This window comes from Camellia sinensis, chromosome 13 (genome assembly GCF_055761805.1).
Source record: "Camellia sinensis isolate YWXY chromosome 13, ASM5576180v1, whole genome shotgun sequence".
Taxonomy (NCBI): Eukaryota; Viridiplantae; Streptophyta; class Magnoliopsida; order Ericales; family Theaceae; genus Camellia; species Camellia sinensis.
The window spans coordinates 26,165,997-26,179,691 of NC_138973.1; positions in this window are offsets into that span (position 1 = coordinate 26,165,997).

A 13,695-nucleotide genomic window follows, 5' to 3' on the forward strand; every position below is an offset into this window, starting at 1 on the left:
AATGCTTTTAACTTTGGAAAATTGTGATAACTCAATCCGTACTATGCTTAATTATATATGTGATTATGTATTTGATATGAATTTACAAGTTTAAGTATGGAAAATATGTGAATTTTGAAAAATATCTATTAAAAGTAGGAATATCTGTTGTAATTGAAACTTTGAACTGAAATTGAAAACCGTAGAGGCACGATAAACAAAAACTGACTTTATATCTATGATCAGCATGATTTTTAGAGCCTTTAATGAGATTTTGAAAAATTACGATTCATAATAATTAAATTGGAATTTTAAAGCTAAGTCACATATATGTTGGCCTCTTGTGTTCCTTATTGTGCTTAAAAGCTCCATAGTGTGAATTAGAGAGAAAGGAAGAAGAGGAAGCTACAGATTTGAAGGAAATCAAGGGAAAAACCATAGATTTGAACTAAGGTATTGAAAATCACTCACAAACTTTGATTCTAACTTATCTTTGTCAAGAAATCAAAAAGAGATTAGGGGTTTGAGCTAGGGTTTTGAGTTGTATAGTGGTTTGAGCTTAAGGCATGAGATTGAACCATAATCTCTCCATCTTTGTTGATTTAAGTCCATTTTTATGATTGACCCATGAAACAAATCTTAGATGATCTATGGAAACAAGTTTTGTTGTAAGATTATTCATGGTTTATATACTTTGAATTTGTTTATGTAATGTATGAATATGGGAAAAAGATGAGACCATGGAATTGTTGTTGATGCAAGATTGATATGTTTAATGTAGAATTACACTTGTATCATGCTTAGATATCATGTTTTCAAGTTGTTTTTGCATGAATTTGAGCTTGGAAATGAGTTGGAAGGTTTGGCCTTTTTGGCCATTTTCGGACTGTCTGAGTTTGCCCAGATCGCAGAAGCGGCCACGGGCACCGCTCCGCACGAGCGGAACATGAAGAAAAAAAGAAGTTTTGATTCTGTTTCTTGGGCGCACGAGCGGCCGGTTTTTCCGCTCAAACGGATTTGGGCCGCACGAGCGGTGAAGACTTCCACTCATGCAGAACCTCTGTCTCAGCCTAACATCAAAAAGGCATATCTCCTTCATCCAGACTCCGTTTTAAGCAATTATTGAGCCAAAATTCAAGCCCAAGAAGTCTAGTTTCTAATGGTGGTGGTCTCACATCCAATTTCTAAGTACACAAATAGATATGCTCAAATTAGTGAAAGCTACTTATTTTCTTTTAACTATTTCATGCCAATTCCTATCCTAACTTAGTTTCCTTTTGCTTCTTGCTATTTCCTTAAATCTTAAATAAGTAAGCATGATATGTTCAATGAAAAACGTATGAAATTATTTTAGGAAACATTAATTTAAGTCATGAACATTTAGTGTCGTTTAAGGTACATCTTTGGAACATGCTTTGTACGCGGTTCACATGTAGAGAAAATTAGCATTGAACGCTTGAGAGAAATTAAAGAAAAGTGTACGAATTGAAACAAATGATTTTTCGGATGTGTATGCGACATGTTTTGTGTAGGTCGAGCATTGGAGGCAACGCCACAAGACCAAACGCACTGTGAGTAGTAATATAGTACACTTATACTCTTTGTTGCGTATCTTGAATCATGAACGATGATTGGCGCCAACATTATGAATTGATTGGAAATGATGAAACTTCATTGATATTATATGACATGTGCCAAATGATTGAGCCTGAGGCCGCTTGTTAAAATAATTGGGCCCGGAGCCGCTTGTTAAATGATTAGGCCTAAGGCCGCTTGTTAAATAATTGGACTCGAGGCCGTTTGTTAAATAATTGGGCCCGAGGCCGCTTGATAAATGATTGAACCTGAGGCTGCTTGTTATATAATTGGGTCCGAGGCCGCTTGTTATATGATTAGGTCTGAGGCCGCTGGTTATGATTGGGCCCGAGACCACTTGACATATGATTGGGCCCGAGACCGCTTGTTATATGCTTGGGCCTAAGGCCGCTTGGTTTATATGATTATGGATATTGAGAGAACCTTATGATTATTTACTTACATTGTTTTACTGTATTATTACTCATTGAGTTTCACTCACCCAATTTTATATATGTGCATGTAGGTAATCAGCAGCATGGAGCACACCTCTAGAGTCAGCTTCAGGAGCCTTTTGTGACCCAATCGAGTCATGCCTCCGAGACGGAGTTTTGTCTTGGCTCACACCACACTTTGGCCCTATTATGTTTTTGCTTTCATGTCTTGGGTTGTAAACATTATGTACAATTTTCCTCTGGCTCTTATATTTTTGATGGGTATGTATATGTATTATTGTGTTACATGGTTAACTCTATGATTTTGCTCATGATTGGCACAGCTCAATGGACTTCTCTTTATTATATGCTTCCGTTTATGGCCCTATTAGCATGAATATTCTATATGATCGTTTGAGGCCTTCGGTAATCTACGGATTACTGGCCGGTTATAACTCAAACTGTTAGGGGCGGGTTCGGGTCATGACAAAAATGCTATGGACCCCAAATGAATTACCAAATTTTATACCAAATCTCTCACATGGGTGTGATGTGCGTGAGTCCCACACCCATGTAAGAGGTTTGTAAAAAATTTAATAATTTATTTGGCCCCTAACATAACTCTTTAACTTTTAATATTTTATTATTAACTTTTAACTTAAAATAATTTCTACCAAACACTCTATACTATAGAGTAAGGGTGCAACTTATGCGAGCTCAAATCGGGCAACCCGAACCTAATTCGATTTTTTTTAGGGTTTTGACAGGATATTTTTTAAATTCGGTACGGGCTGGGGTAACGGAAATCCGAATTAAATTTGGGTGGGTTTGGGCATAAATGTCAAACAACCCGAACAATCCGAAACTCAAATTTTACATATATAGATATATGAAAATATTAAATATACATATAAATTAGTAGTCATTACATGATATTAAAGTAATTTAGATTATTAAATCATATTGAATATTTATTATATATACAAAATAACATAAAATTTAACTTTTTTTTTTATTTTCACTCATAAATTGTAAATACTACTATAGCAGTATCTCTCTTACATTATATAAATTATTTGTTTTGATGGTATTAATGATTTTTTATATAAAAAAATGTAAATAGAGTCAAATTTTAATAATTTAATAATGTAGTTGCACAAAAAAAAAAATGAAATTCATTTACAATTCGGGTTTAACTTGAGTCATGTTTGGGCAGGCAACCTCAAGGTACAATTTGGGCTTGGGCGGACCTGGGCAAGTCTCAACACAATTTAGATTGAGCTTGGATAACATTCAAATCCGACTGAATCTGCCCGAGTTGCACCACTACTATAAAGAGGGATATGATGATTTTTTTTCTTACTTGTCATCATTATTGTTGTATACAAGTTTTTTACTTTTTTTTTTTTAAATTATTGAAACATGATTTAATTCAACGTGTGAAAGTTATAAGGATTATGAGGTGTTTTGGGAAGTTGATTAAAAGTTAATTTTTTGATTTTTTTGATTTTTTTATCTTTTTGTGTGTAAAAAATATGAGAGGTGATGTGGCCTAAAATGAGTTAAAAGCCAAAAGCTATCTTTTAACCAGCTTCCCAAATGGACTCTATATATATGGGTCTGTTTGGCAACGTTTACGTTTTCAGTTTATATTTAAAACAATTTTATAAACTGATTTTTGTTTATTTTTTGAAAAACATTAACTACAAACGCGTTTGGTAATTGACAAAATGTTTAAAAAAAATTAAAAATATAAAAAAGAGTGAGAAATGGCAAGTGGTGACAAGTGGTGGCGGAAGACGGTGATGGAAAGTGGTGACGGTGGATGGTGGGTAGCGGGTGGTAGCGGGTGGGTGGATGACGGTGGTGGGTGGTGGGTGGTGGCGAGTGGGTGGGGGTGGTGGTGGTGGTGGCGGGTGGTAGGTGGTGGTGGTGGGTGGCGGATGGTGGTTGGTGGGTGGGTGGTGGTGGTGGCGGGTGGGTGGCGGTGGCGGATGGGTGGCGGATGGCGGGTGGTGGTGGTGGTGGGTGGGTGGGTGACGGTGGCGGGTGGTGGGTAGTAGCGAGTGGGTGGTGGTGGCAGGTAGGTGGTGGGTGATGGCGGTGCTGGTGGGTAGTGATGATGGGTGGTGGGTAGTGGTGGCAGTGGGTGGCTGGTGATGGTGGGTGGCTGGTGGTGGTGGGTGGCAAGTGGGTGGTGAGTGGTGGTAGCGGGTAGGTGACAGGTGATGGTAGCGGGCGGTGGATGGTAGTGGCGGGTGATGGGTGGTGGCGGGTGGATGGCAAGTGGGTGGTAGGTGTGGTGGTGGTGGTGGTGGTGGTGGTGGTGGCGGTGGCGAGTGGGTGACAGGTGGGTGGTGGCTGATCGTGGCTGGTGGGTGGTAGTGGCGGATGGCGGGTGGTGGGTGGTGGTGGCGGAAGACGGTGGTGGAAAATGGTGGCTAGTGTTGGGTGGTAAAAAAAAAAAAAACTCAAAACTCAAAACGGAAACACATTTTTTAAGTTTACATTTTTTGGCCAAATTTATAAACTGAGATCACTGATTTATAAATTAAAAATTTACCAAACAAGTTTTTATTTGAGTTTTTAAAATTTTTGTAAATATAAACAGAAAACTGAAAACGTAAGTGTTACCAAACGGCACCTTACGTTTTCAGTTTTCTGTTTATATTGACAAAAATTTTAAAAACTCAAATAAAAACTTGTTTGGTAAAATTTTTGATTTATAAATCAGTGGTCTCAGTTTATAAATTTGGCAAAAAAATGAAAACACAAAAAATGTGTTTCCGTTTTGAGTTTTGAGTTTTTTTTTTTACCACCCAACACTAGCCACCACCCGCCACCATTTTCCACCACCGTCTTCCGCCACCACCACCCACCTACCACCCACTCGCCACCACCACCACCACCACCCACCTGCCCTCCACCCGCCACCCGCCACCACTGCCACCCACCACTACCATCCACCGCCCGCCACCTACTTGCCACCATCACTCACCACCTACCTGCCACCACCATCCACCACCTGCCACCACTAGCCACCTGCAACCCACCCGCCACCACCACCCACCACCACCACCCACTCGCTACTACCTACCACCCGCCACCGTCACCCACCCACCGTCACCACCGCCCGCCACCGTCACCCACCCACCGTCACCACCGCCTGCCACCTACCCGCCATCACCCACTACCACCCGCCATCCGCCACCCACCTGCCACCACCACCCGCCACCACCACCACCACCACCACCCACTCGCTACCACCCACCACCCGTCACCCACCCACCCACCATTACCACCCGCCACTCACCCGTCACCACCACCCACCACCCATCACCACTACCCACTCGCTACCACCCACCACCCGCCACCGTCACCCACCCATCCACCCACCATCACCACCCGCCACCTACCCCCCACCACCATCCACCCACCCGCCACCACCCACCACCCACCCGCCATCCGCCACCCATCTGCCACCACCACCCGCCACCGCCACCACCACCACCACCACCACCCACTCGCTACCACCCACCACCCGCCACCGCCACCACCACCACCACCACCACCCACTCGCTACCACCCACCACCCGCCACAACCACCCACCCACCACCACCAGCTACCCACCACCCACCGTCACCACTTTCCAACACCGTCTTTCGCCGCCACTTGCCATTTCTCACTTTTTTTTTATATTTTTAATTTTTTTTAAACATTTTGTCAATTACCAAACGCGTTTGTAGTTTATGTTTTTCTAAAAATAAATAAAAAATAAACAAAACCAGTTTATAAAATTTTTGTAAATATAAACTAAAAACGTAAACGTTACCAAACACACCCTTAGCTTTTTTATCTTTAATTTTTAAATTAAAAAAAATTGGTGCCATAATTATTATTAAACAACTTTTATTTTTTTTGACTAACAGATTTATTTAGATTTCACCCAATCTGTTTATTATCATACAATATAAAAGTTCAGAGAATAACTTCAAGAATAAGTGTGAAATAAAAAAATTAACTATTAATTCACATTTTAAGGTAATTTATTTTATAAGAATCATATGAATAATCTAGTTCACTGTGAAAAACTTGAGAGAACTAAAAAAATCACGTAACCCAAACTAAATAATTAAAAATATCTCACTGAGCAAATAATAATAATAATTAATAATTAATAATAATAAGTAAAAAATAAAAATATCTCTAGGACCTACTAGTAATATGACATGTTTGTCTGGTAATATCTAAAGGAATCTAAAATACTTCAATTAAATTGTGAATGAGACGAGGGTCAAATCTATTAAGTTTGTTTGGTTTTAATTTTTGAAAATTAATTTTTTTATTTTTTGTGTTTTTTTTTTAATTTTTAGTGAATATTTTTAAAATTTGAAGTTATTTTTTTTAGATGTACCTTATTTAAATGAATCTAAAAAGAAAAATATTTATGAAAAAATATTTTAAAAATTAATAAATACACAAAAATATGAAAAATATACTATATTTTTTATATATTTTTAATATTTAATGAATTTAATGAATTTTTTAAAGATTTTTTTTCACAAAATTATACTTTTTAAGTGTATCTATGTTAGGTGTGTCTAAAAATTAAAAAAAAATTATATAAAATATTAAAAAAATTCAGTGAAAAAAAATATGAAAAATAAAAAAGTAAAATTTTGTGAAAAATGGATTTTGGAAACCAAAACAAAGCATAGTGATGGAATCTATTTGCATAAAACAAAATATATAAATGAGGCTTGAAAATGGATGGTGATGTATAAAGCATAACGTGTCAAAGACAAACTCTTTTGTTTATTTATTTATTTTTAAAAATATTTTTGGCCTTTGGTTATGTGCCATTTGCCAAAGATGAGCTTGGTTTGTCAATTAAATAAAAAATTAATTTTTTAAAATTTTTCAAAAAAATTAGTTTTAAACTTTTCAGACTAGAAGAACCTAATAAAAAAATTTGTTGAATATTTAAAAATGTGATTTTTTTTAGCCTTAATGTAAAATTTATTGTTTTCTAACTTTTTTGTAAAAAATATTTAATCTTCTTTACAATGAATATGAAAAATGAACTTGTCAACTATATTATTATATTTCAAAAATAACTATAGAAAACTAAGAAATATTTTCCCAAACAAACACTAAAATACACTAAAAAAAAGTTAAAATAAATGTGCTTCTTGTAAAAATAAAAAAATTTCTACATATACCCTTAAGGTTCTCTCTTGATAATATAACATCATTTTTATAAAAAATAATTTGTAAGTATTTTCACAAATGGATACTTGATTTATCATACAATTTTTCAATTTTTTCTTTTTGTGTTGGAAAATTTTAAATCTATAAGGATTTTAGTTTAAGCATTTTTGGTATCACTTCCCCCCCACTATTGCTACCTTTCTTTTTCCCATTATCTATAGATAATATAATCCATTCATTTTTTTTTTCCTACCACTTATTTGGATTCCGCTGTTATTGTCACTAGTTTTCTTCTAATCTCCAAGAAAATAAAAAGACAAAAGGGGGAAGGCAAAATGTTGAAAGCAACAATCTTTAATAAACCTTTATATCAAAATCAACTATTAAGAGTCGCGTTATGGCATGCTTATAGCTATTTTGAGAAGACATAAATAAGCATATTTTTTTGCTTATTTTCTTACTTTTTTGGCTTATGTCCAAAACCATTTGGAAAAATGGAAAAAAGCTTCTTTTTTTTTTCAAAATTATTTTTGTATGTTGTCACATCGGGTGTCTCTATTTACACACTATCTTTCATCTCAAGGCACACCATTAATTGATTTAATTTTCATTACAATATTAACCTTATGTAAAATGACCACAAATGACAAAGGGTTATGATACACACCTTTTGTAAATGTAAACAAAGTATAACGCAGCGGAATAAATATTATGGTCATACCTTTCAATCAGAGTCTGAATTGAAGGATCTCGTGGGTAAATCACGTGCTTCCTGAATCTGATCAATCAACCCAGCAATGAGATGATATTACAATAGTGAATATCACCCACACAAACCATAGTGCAAATGACTTTGATCGTTGTTTTGGGGAGAGAGTCAGTATATGGGAAAAACTCAAACATACGTTATTTTTCACTTAATCACCCATATCCCATATATCAGATATATAATCTATTTACTATCTCATTTATCCATATTTGTTATATGAGATAATATCTGATATCTATATCATCTATCCATATCATGATATGATAGATATATATCCTGAGTGGCTATCCAAATAGGTTTGAATTCAAATTCAAAACCCATTTGGATAAGGTTCAAAAGGTTCAGGTTCAAAAGGTTCTAAGGGTCATGTCATATGGGCGCCCAATTTCTAACATCTCCCACTCGGACATGAGTTGGCATGACACTGCCACGTCTCTATCTCAATCTCCCCAAAAAATAAACAATCTCATACTAGCCACTGCACCGTGCGACTACTGAGAACACTTACATGTGGGAGCTCTATACTAGAAACTCAAAATGAGCCAGCATAGAGACATCAACCCAAAAAGAACAGAAATAGTGTCTCATATACCCCAGACCCATCTAATTACATCGGTCCAAAAAACATCTCTAATCCCTCAAAAGAGCATGTTTGACCCTCTCAATTTTTTTTGCAATATATTCACACTCAATTCGCCTCTTATACAGAGCGATGTGAGTTGCTGGCAGTGAATATACAACAGTAGTATAACACTAGATAATCTTCCCTTTGCACTCATGCCATTTAGTTTAGAATTGACCGCTTTCCCAGTGATGTCCCTTAAGGCCGAATCATGCATAACCGCAGACAACATACCAAAGTAGCAAAACATCAACCCTTTACCTTATGACATAGTCAAAAGTCACAAAAGGGTACATAAATGAAAGTCATATCAATAATGACACGTAAGACTCACACAGTGAGGAAGCAGGGATCTATTCTCTCACCTCATTACTCGGTCGCCAAGCACATATAGTATGAATACATGCTACGGTGGAGTAACTCTTCCATAAAGAGTGAAGTCATACTCGATACACCGTACAGATATTAGTCTAGTCGCTTTCTAGCGCCTAACCCGAATTCTCTATTTGCTCGCCTTCTAGGCGCCAAATAAGATCTCGCATCTGGCTAATCATAACAGGCACAACATGGAAAGTGGGTACTAACATCCATGTTTGGTCCTTAACACGACCTCATCTTGGTTATAACCAAGGCGACATACATAGTGGATGATTTAAGCCTCTCTTGGCTCCAAATAAAAATAAACCACCAGTCTCATCCTTGCTTGCTCCCAAACGCCAAGGGCGATTGCTCGTGTGAGTGAGCCAATCTTGCCTACTGACATCATCATCTGCTAATCATTATGACACAAACCATAATAGTGTCAACATCCCATCATCTCAAAATAAGTGATCGATTTTAAAAAAAATTGACCACAGCTTGCGCAATTATAGATTCCAAACATAAGCCTTATCAGCACATCTTGCGATAAGTATATACAACGGAATCCACCATGTGCGCCTCACATGAAGTAATTTAAGATCACTACCTCTTGCGCAATAACCTCTCTAAAGATATTTTGGTGACCAATTTGCGTTCATTCTTAATGCGCCCAACTAGCGCAGATGCGCCCAACTAGCGCATTGAATCTTACAAGGAGCAAATTAATATGCTTATAGTAAAGCATTTTATCTACAGTCTAATGAGTAAGGTTAATGTCTAAACAACTCAGCTGACCATTTACCAAAGATAACACTTATCATGCCGAATACGCCCATATAGCGCACTTTAGGCTCCCACAACAAAGAAAAGATCAAGGAATATTGGTCATCTGTTTCTCCCAAAGACAATCCGAGGCTTCACTCAATAGCTAAGGCTCTGGCTTTTACCGATAGGTAAGTCAATGGGTTTGTAATTTTGCATCTAGAATCATTCTAGGATATTCCTTATGTAAGTCATCGAAGACAAAACATGAATTCTCCCAAAGCAATCCCTAAGGATCGTGCATCTGAGCATATAAATTACATCACCCATGTCCATCATATCTAAAATAGAGGACTGCCCACCCTAGGTGGCGACAACCTTATAAATTCCTAGCTCATAATGACTAAGTAAGGAAAAAACTTCTTTTTGGACCATTGATCATGTCTCAGTGGTCTTCATCGATCATCGTTGGCCTATCATGGCTTGACGAAATCTAAGAACCATTGTTTGGATAACTGTTTTAGGCTGTAAAAGATTTATTGGAACTAGCAACCTTTTTGCGCTCCTAACTTTTCACCATAAAAGCAGAAGGTAAATCCCTACGGATCTACTTATCCAATTCTCTAACGAGAAAGTTGGGTCATAATGTCCACAAATCAATGTTTCGAACTTATGTCAATCATAGCCTAAGTCAAAATAACCTCACTTCCCAGGAGGAAGTCTTCTCATGGTTTACACTTTCCTTAATTGTGCGACTTTTCGGTATCTAGCGAGCTTTATGCCTCAACAATGACTATCCAAATTACGCATAACTTTAGAACAGTTTCGCGTCATAATGGAAAGTCAACCATATTATAGAAAATGGTTAATCCTCAAAGACTTTGTCTTAAACTGCGCAACATTGATCCACTTTCTAAAAGCAGGGGACTAGAGCCTTTGGCATTATCCTAAGCTCTTTATCATCTTGCGGAGCAATCATGAATGTTTCCCTCTCAATAACCCAGTGATGACGTGGAAAATTTTCACATTTGCTACCACGCAACTAAGAATGTAGAGTATTATTCTCTAATGAAGTAATCCATTAGTAGGCACATCGCTCCCACTGTCCCTAGGATATTGGAGATTTCTTTCCATTCTCTACTAGGCTACATAAAAGCGTTATGCTTAGAATTCTCTATCTTATAGAGTTCCAAAACTCTATTCACGTCACCTTTACTAAGAAAACTTTTATGTGACTTTGTTACACTACCACAAAGCTGCTTACCTATATGCACATGACCCGGAGGGTTTACATAATAGCATACAATAATGCGCCACATAACCCTTTGTGTTTACAAGACAGCATACAATAATGCGCTATAGAATCCTAGGTCTTAACTTCGCAATCTTATGAGAAGTAAAATAAAGATAAGTTACTTAACGGTTACAGATCGCCCATAGATGGCTCTCCGCTAATCCATTACTCAAATGGAGTGTAAAATCTGATATGGAGGGCACTTAGTTAGGGATATAGGCAACAAACTAGTGCAATTCCTAATTGGGAAACATTTTGCGCCATTATCCACCTAACATTAACAATACTTAATTCCTTATCTCTACTACACCATTGTGTTGTTGAGTATTAGGAATAATCAATTTTCTAAGCATCCATTTCTCTTCACAGAGTTTTCTAAAATAGCTCAAATAGATACTCGCCACCTTGGTCAAAACTAAAAGCACAAAAGCTGTTATCTAATTGATCTCAACCTCATATGTGCAATGTCAAAAAATCATCTCAAAACTTTTGACTTATGGGAGATCAAATAGTCTTGACTCAGATGCGTATCGTAATCTATAAATGTGTCGAGATTGAGGCTTAGCTATCATACCCTTACACATATCTAGTCACAAAGATCATAGTGGACTAAATGCGCCAATACAAATGACCTTCTACGGTTTTCCTACTTACTTGTGCGCACCCATTGCGACCAAAGTTACACATTCACATGAGAGCAGGATGTCATAAGCGAGTGGGCCCAAGAAGGCCTACTCAAACCATCGTGGCATCATCTCATTAATGTGATTAAGTATAATAAGCCACCGGTTCATGACCAATGTCATAAACTAATTCCAATCATCTTAATGTGTGAGTTCTTGAAGATAAGTTTAAAAGGTTTAGGCCCAACTAGGTAATGACTCAGGACTAATTCATATTCACTAGATCATAAAAGGATGTCATGGAGATATCAAGTGTGCCTAAGTCGCAAATTTAACTAGTAAATGCTAATCCCCTGCACCTTCAAGTCAATTTTATTCTCCATACACTTTAATGCATCTAGTTGAAAGATGACGATACTCCTCTTGCCATATCTATTTCTCGTTTCATAGTTACTTGCAATTAATTCTACTATCCACAAGAAGGAGAGAATAAGCTATCAATCTGTGACAGCTCTTGAAGTAACTTAAGCGGGAATTAGGCTAAAGAGTCTAATTCAATACAATGCTCTCACAAGCGATGCGTCAAATTCTTAGAGTCATAACAACCTTGTCGGCCTTGACCTTTTCATTACTATGCTGCAACGTTTGCACTTAATGGTAAACGTTATTCAAAAACGTTAGCCTAGCTAAGGAATCATACGAAGAAGCCTCTCCTCATGTCTCACACTCAAGTGTGGAAACAGTAATTGTCCAGACTAAGACAAGTCGACAATGTTAATAGATTTTGCAGTCACTAAGCGCTAATCTTTTCACTTAGTGTTAATAGATTTTGCAGCTTCTAAGCGCTAATCTTTTAACTTCACGTGATATTTCAACACACACTATTATAGTGCATGAAATTTTGCTCAATCCATTCCCAATAATTGGATAGAGAACAAAATACTGCTCATACAGGCTACTTGTCTTACACTTGATGACTAATTTATTTAACCTCGCATTTCTTCGATGACGTGACTCTTGAATGTTACTTCATCCAATGATGTAACATTATTTACAAGTCAAATTACAAAGTCAATCCGCGTAACTCAATAGTCAAGATCATATACAGATTTATTGAGGACTTACTAATTTCATAACTCCAAAACTCGCCAACCAAAACTACGTAGCATACTGCTAACCATAACGCACACATTAGTTTTATTGTGCCAAACAAGGCAACAAAATCATGGCGACTTTGAGTCATGTTTCCTTACTTTGGCTCAATTAAGACTTGACCTAAAGTCTCCAAGACTTTTGCTCATCTAAAGAATGAGATTACATTGTTCACATTTGAACATCTTTACTAAGTCTAGGTCAACCAATTGACTTCCATAAGCTAAATCAATTTAGAGAGAAATTCGCATTGGGATTAATTTGATTAGCATAATATAATTTTGCTGCAAAAATCTAAATTAAATAGTGACAATATTACACAAGTCGCAAGATCGAAAATCCGCTATACTCGTAATCATCTCTTGCGTCACAGGTGACAATTATCCAAAATTCAATTTAATTTATGCGTAAAATATTGGTTTTCGGGAGTTAATCTACAAAGATTTCTCTCAACCGAATAACCTCCCACTGACTATGGCATGTCTAAAAGCATGATAAAAATTTTTAATTCCATACAATAGCATCATAATGTAGATTCACAATCGATACATGCTATGTTACATTTAATAACGGAATTTAAAAAAAAAATATTTAATCATGCTTCTTTAATTGCAACATATTAAAAACCCAAAAAATATGTTGTATTCAATATTCAGATTATGCCATAATTAAAGTGTACATCATTTTGAAAATTTCTGGAATTTTTTGAAAATTTCTGGAATTTTAAATAACTAATAAACACACATAAAATTAGAAATAAAAAATCCAGAAACTGGTAAAATGCTACAACTATAACAATAAATAGTAAACCATAACAGTAGTCTACAAAAAAAAAACAGCCACAGAAACTTAATCATGCAACACCAGATGCATTTTAAACCAGAAATAATAAATTATTATTTCAAGAAAAATA